We start from the raw sequence: 13,624 nt of genomic DNA, 5'->3' as shown, positions 1-13,624 counted from the left end.
CATCTCTAATTACATGCATGACTTGCCATATATGTGCCTTTAATAATGTTATAGTGTATATATATATATGCATGACTTGCCATATATGTGCCTTTAATAATGTTATAGTGTGTATATATATATATATATATATATATATATATATATATATATATATATATATATATATATATATATATATATATAAACATATCGTCGGTTGAGCCTTCAAATATTTGTTCAATTGTATTACAGGTCATCACATTGAGTTTGGACACGGCATCAAATCAAAGTCCCACTAGGAGCCAAATCGCTTCAGCCACCAAGTTTTTACCAACCAAGTTCCTTCTTTCTGAAAACTGATTGCTGCAAAAACAAACACCCCTTAGGTTTGAATTTGATCACAACAGCAAAAAAAATGTCTCACTCTGTGTTTCAAATCATGCCTATGGATATCCGTACCTCCTCCAAACCTTTATTGCCACTGCCGGCCGTACGGCGAGCTTTTCCGTTTAAAACTAAGGCGTCACAACTTTTATGGCGAGCTTTTCCGTTAAAAACTAGGGCGTCACAACATTTATTGCCGGCCGTTGGGCGAGTTTTTCCGTCAAAAACTAACGTTATCAAGGCGTCAATTGATTCTCGGTCTTCTGTGATGTACGCTCCGGTAATGAAAGGGGAAAAGTACGGCGCTCTTGGTGCAGATACGTTAGAAATATCGAAACTTGGTTTGACCCAGACACAGACGAATTCTAGCCCTGAGCCCCAGGTTTGTGCTTTATTACCGAAAATACTCCTTTAACGTGTGGTTTTAAACATGTGATGTAATTTCAATTAATGATCTTCACTAAAGATAACAAATATTTGTGTCTTAATTTGATTGATTGAACTACCATTTTTCTGCTATGTTGTAATTGTAAGTCTTCTGCATATTGTTGTGATAATTACATGCCCAATAAATGGATTCATATGCTGACTCCAACTAGCTAGCTTGACTTACTTCTGTTGTGTTGTTGTATGCTAATTATTTTTTATACCTTAATTTTTAAAATTGAATTAAATTTTCATGGTGGATGTAGTTAAGATAGAAATACGACACTAAGGGTTAAAAAGATACAAGTGACCATTGTAATGTATAGATGGCTTCTGCGAATGGAACTGAAACTGTTGTTGTATTCTCGACTTGCCATTTCTTTATGGGCAAAAAATGAAGATTGATCGGATATAAGTGACCATTTGTGTCAAAATTGTTTAATCTGAATTCTGACGTTGATTACTGGATCCTAGATGTGTCTTATGTGCTTTCTTTGCTATTTTGGTTCTCTCTTTCTCAATGAAATGGGAAAGGCGAGTGGAGAAAAAAAAAGTTGATTTGCCTCGATTAGCCTAGATGGTGTGAAATTTCGGCATGTGCTTGCTTTTCATAATGACAGATAATTCCATCTATGTTTAAGAATCTCGCGCTCTGTGTTTTACCTGAACTTGAGCTTTCATGGTAGACCTACTGGTACAATCTGGCAACTCTTGGGTATTAAGAGAACTGGCTAATGTTGTGCAAAATCACAGCTTTCGACTGATGGAGGAGGTGGAAATATGGGAAATAATGTCAGGGAGACTCGGAACTTTTTCAAAGAGATGTCGTTAACTTCCAGTACCACTATGAGTGCACCTACATTGCCAATAGGTATGTTTATGTATATTCCTTGACTGATTCCTTTTAATAAGTACCTACAACAACAACAATTCGGTGTATTCCACAAAGTGGGATATGGGGAAGGTAGTGTGCGTGCAGACCTTGCCCTTACCCTTTGGAGGTAGAGAGGTATGTTTCCGATAGATCCTCGACTCAGGGTTAGATGGCAAAGCAGCAGAAACAACAAGATAAAATGATAAAACTACCAAAGCGATAGAAATAACATGTATAAAAACAATCTACCGATAAGAAAATATGAAAATACAAGACTAATCCTACTACCGCGGGCAAGAAACAAAGACCCACACGACTACATACTAATCCTCTACCTTAATCCTCGACCTCCGCACCCTTCTATCATGGGTCATGTTCTCCGTAAGCTGAAGTTGCGCCATGTCTTGCCTAATCACCTTTCTCCAATACTTCCTACATCTACCTCTCCTCAACTCCACCGTGGCCAACCTCTCACACCTCCTTTCCGGAGTATCTATGCACTCTTCCCGTGCCCGTACCATCTCAGTATCGCTTCCCGCATTTTGTCCTCCACGGAGGCCACTCTATCCCCTCCCGAATATTTCTTTCCTAATCTTATCTCTCCTAGTACGCCCACACATTCATCTCCGCATTCTCATTTCCTCTACTTTCATCTTCTGGACATAGGATTTCTTGACAGGCCAACATTCCGCCCCATACAACATAGTCGGGCAAACCGAGCAGTTCCGTTACATTCATTCATTGCCAGTTTCTACCTATGCGTTTGTACATGAGGACTATTATAATGATCCTAGCATGCTTGTGCCTGTTAGAGAAGAGAATTCGTTATTTGTTCTCTTTTACTGCCTTGGAATTTTGCTGGTTCTTTGTATTGTTCTTAATTGAAGTGTGTACTAAGATCTTCTTTGTAATTAAAGATTGTAAGGTTACTTTCCCAATTCCAATAATAAGGTACAATCCAGAAAAAAAGAAACAAATAATAGCATGTTCAGATAAACTAACAATATGTGTTGTGATAGTTAACATAATAAACAAAAGAGTTAGTGAGGGGTCAATTTGCAATAAGTAGAAACTAGAGGGAGTTAGTCTGTTAGTAGTTAGTTAGAAGGTTATTAGTGCACAATGAGATATATAAGGATGCACACGTTGTATTTGACTAACTAATAAAAATATTTTTTCTCTTTTCGACTGTATCTTCTCTCTACTTCTACTTAGCTACCGACTGTGTTGATTTATGGATTGCATGGCAAGACTTTGAGACCTTCATTGCTGATCAATCAATAGCTTATTGAGCTTGGTAACATGGTATTAGGGCAGCGATCATGAAATGCAAAGGTTTCAGCGTGTTGTAACGACCCGATCGGTTGTTTTGAGCTCTAGCATGTCGTTCGGCGGTTTGAGACCTTGAGTAGCTTCACTTCATATTTTATGACTTGTACGCGTAGTCGAAATTGAATTTCGGGAAGTTCAGAGTTGATTCGGAAGGAAAATTCTCAATTCGAAAGCTTTAAGTTGGAAGAGTTGACCAAGGTTTGACTTATGAGTAAACAATCTCAGAATCTGGATTTGAAGGTTACAATAGGTTCATATGATGATTTCAGACTTGGACGTATATTCAGGTTGAGTATCGGGTAGTCCGGGAGTATTTCAACGCTTATTGTGAAAAAAAGTTGACATTTTGATGGTTTTTAAAATTTCCTTAGTTTGGGTTGAATATGACTTTGATATTATCGATGTCCGTTTTGGATTTTGAGCCTTTGAATTAGGTTCGTATTATGATTTGTGACTTGTACATAAAGTTTGGCATCATTCCGAAATGTTGAGATATGGTTCAGACGCGTTCGTTGAAGTTTAAATGTTAGAAAGTTGAGAGAATAATTTTATCGTCGATTCGTAGTTTTGATATTGTTTGAAATGATTTGAGACTTCAACGAAGTTTATATCATATTTTAGGATGCGTTGGTACGGTTGGGTGGGGTCCCGGGGGCCTCGGGTGTGTTTCAGGCGTGTTTGGGTTGTGTCGCGCTCTTATTTGATATTTTGACGTTGTTTCTTCGGGCATAAAGGGTACTATATTGAGAAAATGGCCTTTGACTTGTGATTAGATTGAGCCATTAGATCCGTATCGTAATTACGGAATCATAGCAGTGATAATCGTCGAATTCCGAGGTCGTATGAGAGAGTTGTGCCCATTTATGTATCAGCAAATATTGTTGGTTTCTGGTGCGAACTTTTATTCTTTGCGAACGCGAGAGTGGTTCCGCGAATGTGAAGAAGGAATTCTATTTGACCGGTCAACGTAAAAAATTTCTCTTCGCAAACTCGAAGGTGTCCCGCGAAGGCGAAGAACAAAAATCAGCTAGGCAGTGTTTTAAATGGGCAGACCGAGAATTTTAGTATTTTGAACATATCTTGAGTTCTAGAGCTCCGTTTGAGGTACTTTTTGCGGCGTTGTTTTCGTCCCAACAAGGGGATAAATATATAACCTTTATTTTGATGTTTCTCCATGATTAGTTCCGTTGGGTTTTATTTTTATCCGTATTTGGATTGTAGAAATTGGGATTTTGCGCCTCAAAGTTGAGAAATTGTAAATCCTTGATTTGAGGGTCGATTCATGGACTAAATTGGATGATTTTCTCGATATAGACTATATAGATTATGGGTAATATTTATTTTCAATAACTTTTGGAATCCGACACGTGGGCTCGGGGGTTGACTCTGTTGACTTTTCCAGTAGAGTTGAAAATTGTTATAAATTGTTAAATTATGAGTGTTGGAGTATATTTTGATTGGTTTTCATGTTATTTGATTAGTTTCATATCTTTTGGCATCTATTTGAGGAGTTAGAGAGGCGTTAGAGTCGGTTATCAGATTTCGGAGCGAGGAAGTCTCCCGTGTAACCTTGTGAGGGGAAAATTTTCCCGTAGGTGTTATATTTATTATGTGGTACATGTTATGGGATCTACGCACGTATGAGGTGACGAGTGTCCGTGCGTATGCTAGAATTCCTGATTATGTCCGGGTAGACTTAGACTCCCGCCATGCTTTAATCATACATTTGAGTTATTCTTGCATGTTTAAATGCTTTAATTTACATTAAGTCTGTGACTAGACTCGCGTACAGTATCAGACTTGACATTTTAGATACTTGACGAGCTACTTGATTAGCCGTGATTGTTCCTTTATGAATTTCTTTCATGTTGTGCGTATTCGTCCGATAGTTTTTCTTGAATTTTATAACTCACACGTATATTCGTGAGTGAGGTCAGTGACCCGTCAAAATTTCATATTCTAATGGGATCGGGCTGAACGCCCCGACAATACTCTTATGGGATCGGGCCGTTCACTTCGGCGGTATAATGTAACACACTCTTATGGGATCGGGCCATTCGCCTCAGCAGAGTAACATATTCTTATGGGATCGGTCCGTTCGGCTCGGCTGTATCACGTAACACACTCTTATGGGATCGGGTCGTTCGCCTTGGTAGAGTAACATATTCTTATGGGATCGGGACATTCGCCTCAGTAGTATCATGTTTCATATTCTTATTTGACAGGCCGTTTGCCTCGATAGGATTATGTATCACACTCTTATGGGATCAGTCCGTTCTCATCAGTAGTTCTATGAAATACTTTTATGGGATTAGGCCGCTCGTCTCGGCATAATCGTGCGAAATACTTGATAAGGAGTCCAATGACTCATGAGTCCCTTATTTGATATGTGACCGTTGATTTGGTATTGACTATCACGTATTCCCTTTGAGAAGGTATCCGATAATTGAGGACTTTGTGTTCACTATTCAGTTTTAGCCCGTATTATTTGCCTATATATGTTATCACTGTTTACTTACCATGTTTCATACTTGTCTACCTTATTATATTTGATTTATTGGACCACTAGTAAGTGTCAATGTCGACCCCTCGTCACTACCTCTTCGGGGTTAGGCTAGATACTTACTGGGTACGCGTTGATTTATGTACTCATTCTACACTTCTGTATTGAATGTGTAGGTACTGAGGCATTTACATTAGGTGGTCATATTGGCACATTGGCGCAGCTACTGAGGGGATTTTATAGTGAGCTATATTCTATGCTACGATTCGCAGTACACGAAGTCTCCATCTTATTCAGTTATTATATCTTGTCTATTTTATATTCCAGACAGATGTTATGGCAGTGTTGTATTGATCTAGTAGATGCTCATGCTCATGTGACACCGAGCTTTGGGGGTTCCGAGTGGATCATTGTTTTATTTCACGTTATTATTATTACTTCACTTTATGATTTATTTATATTCAAAAATTTGGTAAAGAAAAGCACAGGTTTCTATGAGTGCTAGATTTTATTTTATTTATTAAATAAAATTCTTGTTTTTAAAATATTAAAATTGATAGTTAAGTGGAGGTTCACGCGTTGGCTTGCCTAGCAGCATAGTTGGGCGCCATCATGATCTATTATGAGATTTGGGTCGTGACAGTTTGGTATTAGAGCGCTAGGTTAACTTAGGTCCCACGAGTCATGAGCAAGTCTGGTAGAGTCTTGCGGATCGGTACGGAGATATCCATATTTATCTTCGAGAGGCTACATGGTTGTTAGGAGAACTTCCCTTATTTATTCCTCATCATGCGGTTTGATTTCATTGAAGCTTATGTATTCATTTCCTTTCTACTCATTCTTATACCATGTTGAGCGCCTGTTATCAATTGAGCATCAAGGAGTTGTACCGGTGCTGCAGATGTGGTGTAAGATATTTTTCCCTGCGTATTTTGGCAGACTATTATCATCGCCTTGTGGATGGGTGTTCTGTCATTTCAGCCAAGTGTTAGAGTTGCCTATGGTTTTGAGGCTATGCATAGTGTATTATGATATTCATGCATTGTTATCGCATAGTGCTGGTGTGAATGGTAGGGTGCTTATTTATGTGCCGCGGTAGTGAATGTCCCAAGGGGAGGATTTCTTGGTTCATGGTTTAGAGATTCAACATTTAATTCCAGCAGAGGAGAGGCAATCAGACTATGGATGTTCGGGCTTTGGTTGATGGAGTAACGAGATTGGATATTTTTGGACTTGGTGGAATTCTTGTTTGAGATGTGGTGTTGTAGTTTTTGTTTGAACTCATTTAGTCTCATCGGTGTGATGGTCTTCATTGGTTTGCCTTCGGGGTGGGGTGCTGTGAAATGGTACCTAAGAAGCGGGTATTAGAGATGGCGATGTGTGGCAGCTTCAGGGTCGAATCGGTGTTTCTAGTGTTGATGGCTTGAGAAAGATGATCTTTATGGAGGCTTAGAGTTGGTGGAAATTCATTAGTTCGGAGGCTACAAAGATGTATTATGATTTGAGGCTGTATTTTAGTAGCGAAGGATGAGGAAGGGCATAAAGGGTTATCTCTCGCGGTAGATGAGTTATTCGAAAGTCAAGTACGAGAGGCATAGATCGAGTAGTTTACTTAGGAAGTTTGAATGTGACGGGAAACGTTTGCTTGGAATGTAGAAGGATGTGTAAGCTTTATTATCATTTTGGGATGCAACATGACTTTGAGTTTTGGAACGTATTATTGGAACTTCAATTGATGCTAATGGGATGAACAGACTCTTGCAGTTGGTGGATGAGTGTGGACCTAGGAGAATCACTTATTTCATAATGGATATAGTTATGGCTATGTCGTTCAAGGATTTCGGTATGAGGTTACACATGTGGGCTATATCCTGTGAGAAGGTTAGGGGTTGCATGACTCCTGTTGAAGTTCCAATAAAGAGTTCTGCCTTCTATCCAATGGGATGCATGTACTGCAATGTGGCTTGGATCGCTTAAGTACGACTGTCAAGAGATCGAGTGTGCGATTATGGCTGATAATTCGGGATGTGTTATGATTAGGGCAACAAGAACTTATGAGAAATTTGGGTGAGCAACGGTGCGAGTTCATGGTAACTGAGGAGGATAAGTCATTGTAGGTTTTGGATTTATGTGATTGTGGCTTAAAGCTAAGTGGGGGAGCCTACCTTCTATGATTAGATCACGTGGTTGATGTGTGGCTATAATTGATTGTTTAGCACATTATTCGCCTTGTATTTTTATACGCTTTAATGATAAAGTACACCTTATTTTCGTGTAATAGGGTCCATTTTATGTGTAGGTGAATTGGAGATGAAATAGAAGAAAAAGGAGACCTACAAGTCAAAAGCGTGCGCGGGAGCAGTGAATGAGAGAATCTGGCGACGCCCGGTTTGAAGCTGGCTTTAGGCTGGCGTTGCAAGGCAAAGGCCAGGCTGAAACTGGCGTTAGGCTGGCGTTGCAAGGCAAAGGCCAGGCTGGAGCTGGCGTTAGGCTGGCGATGCCAGGCCTGGGGCCAGGTCCAATCCGAGTTTTAAAGACTTAATTTGTTTCCGGGTTTGACTAGGACTTGGCCTACATGTTTAGGTCTTTTCCTACACATATAAATGGACCTAAAAATGCCACTTGGATGGGGAGTTTTTGGCGACCGGAGGCAAGAACATCACGCTTGGAGGAGGCTTCTAACTAGTTTTTCTTCTCTTATTTTCCTTTAATCTCATAGTTTATTAGTTCTAGAGTTTTGGGTGTTACATGAACATTGTAGTTTGAATTTTTCTTATTAGTTTATCATATTGGTTTATTTATTCAATCTTGCGCTTAATTATTTGATTGCTTGATCACCAATTGAATACTATCTACGAATCTAGGATTGAACTCGGGAGAGGGAATTCTAGATTGCATATAAGATTGAGTAGAGCAAGATCTTAACTCTAGGGGGGGAGGCAGATTTGTAGTTAGGATAGGAATATACCTAATCGCCTTGCTTGGTTACTATACAGGAATTATTAATGCGTTCTTGTTAATTTTAATTCCATAGGAATATAGGCATTAGATTAGCTTGAATAGGCGAGTTGTACTTCGGGAGAAGGCTACGAGCAATATTAACCCTGTCAACCAATAAACCAGATAAATTAATTAGACGATTTAAGTGAAAAACTCAACGGGATTGTTAGCTAACCCATAGCTCTAGAATATTCACCTACATTGAATTCGTCTTTAAGCTTGTCGTTATTTTCTTTAATCTCTTAATTTGTTACTATAGATTAATTTTAGTTAAGTATTCATACTTTAGAAAATCGCTTGAATAGATTAATTGTCTTATTTTAATTTAGTAAATAGTTAATCACAAGTTCCTGTGGGTATGATATCTGGACTTACAATCCTATATTACTTTTCGACCACGTATACTTGCGTGTGCGTTTGGGAGCAACAAGTTTTTGGCGCCATTCACGAGGACTTAGAAATTAACTATTCTACTAGATTGGATTTTTACTTTTTGTCTATTCAAGTTTTTATTTTTTTATTTTTATCTTAATTTAATATTTTATTATCTTTGTTGACATGACATCTTGGAATGATAATTGGTCGAATACTGGTTATTCTTATTATGGTGATCCTGGTCCATATTGTGGAGGACCACACTTGTGGCAAAATTGTGCATGTCAATCTTATGTGTATAATATTTGTAATATGTGTGGTTGTCAAGGTGCCCATTGGGATGGTTGTCCTAATTCTTATTATCCGTCTCAGAGCTCTTAATATAATATTTCTAATAATATTTATGAGTTTGATAGGAGCAATGAAGTGGAGGATATGGAACATGATGCTCGTATTATGGACATAATGAGGCAAGTAGCCGAGCAACAAGATGAAAATCAAAAGGCTATTATGGACATGATAAACCAAGTAACCGAGCAACAAGTTCTTGATGCCTTAGCGATCAAAAGACTCCAGGCTAGAATGGACGAATTAATGGCCAATTTCCAAGAAAAACCTCAACTCGACGAAGAAAGCGAGTTCCCACAAGAAGATTACTTTGAAGAAGAAGATATCGTGAGCCAATCTTGGCTAGAAGAACAAGCTCAACTGGTAAACTTTTATGGGGTTCTACGTAATGGTTTTTCAAATATGGCAGAACAGCTGATAGACGAAAGAACTGAGCTTAGGCAAGAGATAGACCAATTTGGCTTAGATATCCATGACATGCAGGCTCAATTTAATAAAAAGGTTGAGGTGTCTGATGCCCTACAATCAATTTTTGTAGATACTGGCCAGCATGTGGAGCGGAAAGAGGAATTCCAACTATTCGACCAAAATATTATTAATGATGTCAAGGTTGATGAAGAGTGCAAAATAGTGGATGTAAAAAATAATGTAATTTTGGAGTTGGAGCGTATTGGACCTCATTCTAAACACTTTTCAACATTGTGTTTTGTTGGTGACATGGGAATTGATCCAATTGAGCATATGGAGGAGTCAATATATGAGGAACAAAGTGCTTATATCCTGAAATTTGTCATACCAAGGAGACAAAATGACATCCCTCACTTAAAGGCTAAGAAGTGCAAGATGCGATACCTATTGCTTGGTTCCTTTATTTTTACACCACCGCCCCAGGAACGTGATAGAAAAATTGATGCAAAATTGGGGGCGCAATTCATATCCTTAAAGTGGAAGGAAAAGTGGTGAAAGTGGTGGCGCCGTGCCGCGACGTTAAACATGCGCTTGTTGGGAGGCAACCCATCTTTATTGCTTTCGTTTATTTCTGTTTCTTTTCTTTCTTATTATTGTTATAGTATTTGTTTTTGTTTTGTAGGATGATAAACATAAGAGGCAATTCCATTGGAAGAGTGCAAGAATGAGTTAGATGGTGAGAACTAAGTCTGGGGTGCCACACAAAGGACCGTACCTGGGGAAGTCTGAGTACCCGTGAGCCGCTATTGCTTCGGCCTTTGGTATTTCAGGGAGTTTCTTGTCCACCCTCGTTATTATTTTGATTATTTGTGCATTGGGGACACTGCACTTTTTTAAGTGTGGGGTGGGAGAATTCTCTAGATAATTAGTAGTGGATTTAAAAAAAAAAACAAATTGAAAAATTGAAAAAAAAACGAAAAAAATAGAAAAATTTGATTTCTCCCGACGATGGATCTCATTTGACATGTTTCTTGAGGGATTTAAGTTGAAAGAAAAAAAATAAAAAGATTTTCTTTTGTTAGGTAGTGTAATAATTTCCCCTTGGTTTTTCTTTGTGCGCGATTCTTTTCCAATGGTTTTATTTGAACCGGGTGTAGTTAGTTTCATTTTTTTTAGGAGTAGGAGCCAATGTGAGATGAATTAAATTGCAGCAATATCTCTTGACTTTGTTATTCCTTGAGAATAGTGAGTACTTTAGTTGTGACGCTTAGACTCAGTTTTTGACTCTTGTATAAGTAGCTTAAATCGTATGATCTTAACTTTGCTTAACTGCTTTGACTAGAATGTCTTGATGAGTCCAATCCTGAGTGAGTTATGTGCCATGTGTGTGTGAGGTTTGTGTGTAATTCTGTGCATTGCATTTGATGTCTAGAACTTGCCCCATGTATTTGCAAAGCGAAATAGTAGTTTTGTTCTGTCTTGGAAGTGATATAGGCGTTTCTTTGTTGAACCAGTTTTATAATTTACCCGCCTTATTGTTATATATCGTAGTTAACCCCTCTGAGCCTGTAATCTTGTTTCTTTGGCAACCACATTACAAGCCTTACCCATTTATTTGAATTAACCATCTATTTGAACCTTTTCACCTCTCATGAGCACTTGAATTATTATGAACTTTGTAAAAGTTAAAGTGTGGGGTGGTTGGTTTGGCTTTTGAGTGGAACTAATGAAATAAGGAGAAAGGTACACTGTTTTAAAAAAAAATAAAATAAGAAAAGCCACTTGAATTGAAAAGGAAAGAAAAGAAAAAAAAGTTGTATTGTTGTGAAAAATATTCCTTAATAGTGGTAACTCTTGATGTAATTGTGCTTAAAGAAGTATGGAGTTAATATACATGGATGTGAAGGTGGAGTTATAGTTTGACATGAGTGTGGGGTTAAATGTTAAAGTGTATGTATTAAAGTGCTTAGGGAGGTGTAGTCACTCTTATATCCAAATATATCCTACCCGACCCACAACCTACATTACAACCAATGAAAGTCCTACTTGATCTTAGATTGAATGAGCTCGATTAGTCGAGTATTACACTACGGGAAAGCCGATGGTACATCTTTTGTAGCATATGAATGTTATTTCTGAGAGTGAGTGAATTCTTTCTAACTTGAGTTCCTAATTGTTTTTAAAATTTTATTGTGTGTGGAACTACTCTCTTTTGTTATGTGAGGGCACTTGATTAATGAAGGAAAGGTAATGTCATTGACCTCTATGTTAGAGTAAGTGAGTGAATTGTGAAATAATGCATGGTACTTGTGAGTCAAATCTTGAGGTGAAGATGTTACACCCTTATGCTTAGTCTATTTTCAAGATTCTTGGTATAATGAGTTAAGGGAATTGCTTAATAGGTTGTGTCTATAAGTATAGTTTGATTGCTCGAGGACGAGCAATATTCAAGTGTGGAGTATTGATGTGTGGCTATAATTCATGGTTTAGCACATTATTCGCCTTGCATTTTTATACGCTTTAATGATAAAGTACACCTTATTTGCATGTAATAGGGTCCATTTTATATGTAGGTGAATTGGAGATGAAAGTAGAAGAAAAAGGAGAACTACAAGTCAAAAGCGTGCGCGGGAGCAGTGAATAAGAGAACCTAGCGACGCCAGGTTTGAAGCTGGCTTTAGGCTGGCGTTGCAAGGCAAAGGCCAGGTTGAAGCTGGCGTTGCAAGGCAAAGGCCAGGCTGAAGCTGGCGTTAGGCTGGAGACGCCATGCCTGGGGCCAGGTCCAATCCGAGTTTTGAAGATTTAATTTATTTTCAGGTTTGACTAGGACTTGGCCTACACATTTAGGTCTTTTCCTACACATATAAATGGACCTAAAAATGCCACTTGGAGGGGAAGTTTTGCGACCGGAGGCAAGAACATCAAGCTTGGAGGGGGCTTCTAACTAGTTTTTCTTCTCTTCTTTTCCTTTAATCTCATAGTTTATTAGTTCTAGAGTTTTGGGTGCTACATGAACATTGTAGTTTGAAGCTTGAATTGTTCTTATTAGTTTATCATATTGGTTTATTTATTCAATCTTGCGCTTAATTATTTGATTGCTTGATCATCAATTGAATACTATCTACGAATCTAGGATTGAACTCGGGAGAGAAAATTCTAGATTGCATATAAGATTGAGTAGAGCAAGATCTTAACTCTGAGGGGGAGCGGATTTGCGATTAGGATATGAATATACCTAATCGCCTTGCTTGGTTACTATACAGAAATTATTAATGCGTTCTTGTTAATTCTAATTCCATAGGAATATAGGCGTTGAATTAGCTTGAATAGGCGAGTTGTACTTCGGGAGAAGGCTACGAGCAATATTAACCATGTCAATCAATAAACCAGATAAATTAATTAGACGATTTAAGTGAAAAACTCAACGGGATTGTTAGCTAACCCATATCTCTTGAATATTCACCCACATTGAATTCGTTTTTAAGCTTGTCGTTATTTTCTTTAATCTCTTAATTTGTTACTATAGATTAATTTTAGTTAAGTATTCATACTTTAGAAAATCGCTTGAATAGATTAATTGTGTTATTTTAATTTAGTAAATAGTTAATCACAAGTCCCTGTGGGTACGATATCTGGACTTACAATCCTATATTACTTGTCGACCACATATACTTATGTGTGTGTTTGGGAGCAACAGTGGTAATGTGCCTTTGCAGTTTTGGGTTATCGGTATGTTGGTGGATTAGTTATTACTAAGGGAAGAAAACATCAGGGGTAATTTGAGCAGGGGATTTTATAGATGTAATGTACAAGGAAATGCATTCATCCGATTACTTCTTTGGGAGTAATCATGTGCTAACGGAGCACTAGAGTTTTTTTATATTCGGGACCAGGTCAGAGTGGCTGACTCTTAATAATGGTTCTAGTAGATTTGATATTTTAGGTGCGGTGCTTAAGGATTTTCAGTTTCGTTATGTTGCTGAGGATTGGGT

General features: G+C 38.1%; 1 long non-coding RNA gene across 2 annotated transcripts; it reads left to right on the top strand.

Annotated features, from left to right (window-relative positions):
- Positions 1–212: 212 nt before the first annotated feature.
- Positions 213–12,651, top strand: LOC142164281 (uncharacterized). Of its 2 annotated transcripts, none has more exons than XR_012695014.1 (3): positions 213–748; positions 1,546–1,663; positions 10,315–12,651. It is a non-coding gene; the product is annotated as an uncharacterized LOC142164281 (long non-coding RNA). The 2 variants fall into 2 exon arrangements; XR_012695013.1 differs by lacking the exon at positions 10,315–12,651 and adding an exon at positions 5,678–5,948.
- Positions 12,652–13,624: the final 973 nt, after the last annotated feature.

This window comes from Nicotiana tabacum, chromosome 9 (assembly GCF_000715075.1).
Source record: "Nicotiana tabacum cultivar K326 chromosome 9, ASM71507v2, whole genome shotgun sequence".
NCBI classification, from domain to species: Eukaryota; Viridiplantae; Streptophyta; class Magnoliopsida; order Solanales; family Solanaceae; genus Nicotiana; species Nicotiana tabacum.
Note: the sequence above shows the minus strand (reverse complement) of the source record. Positions and strands in the feature narration are given on the sequence as shown.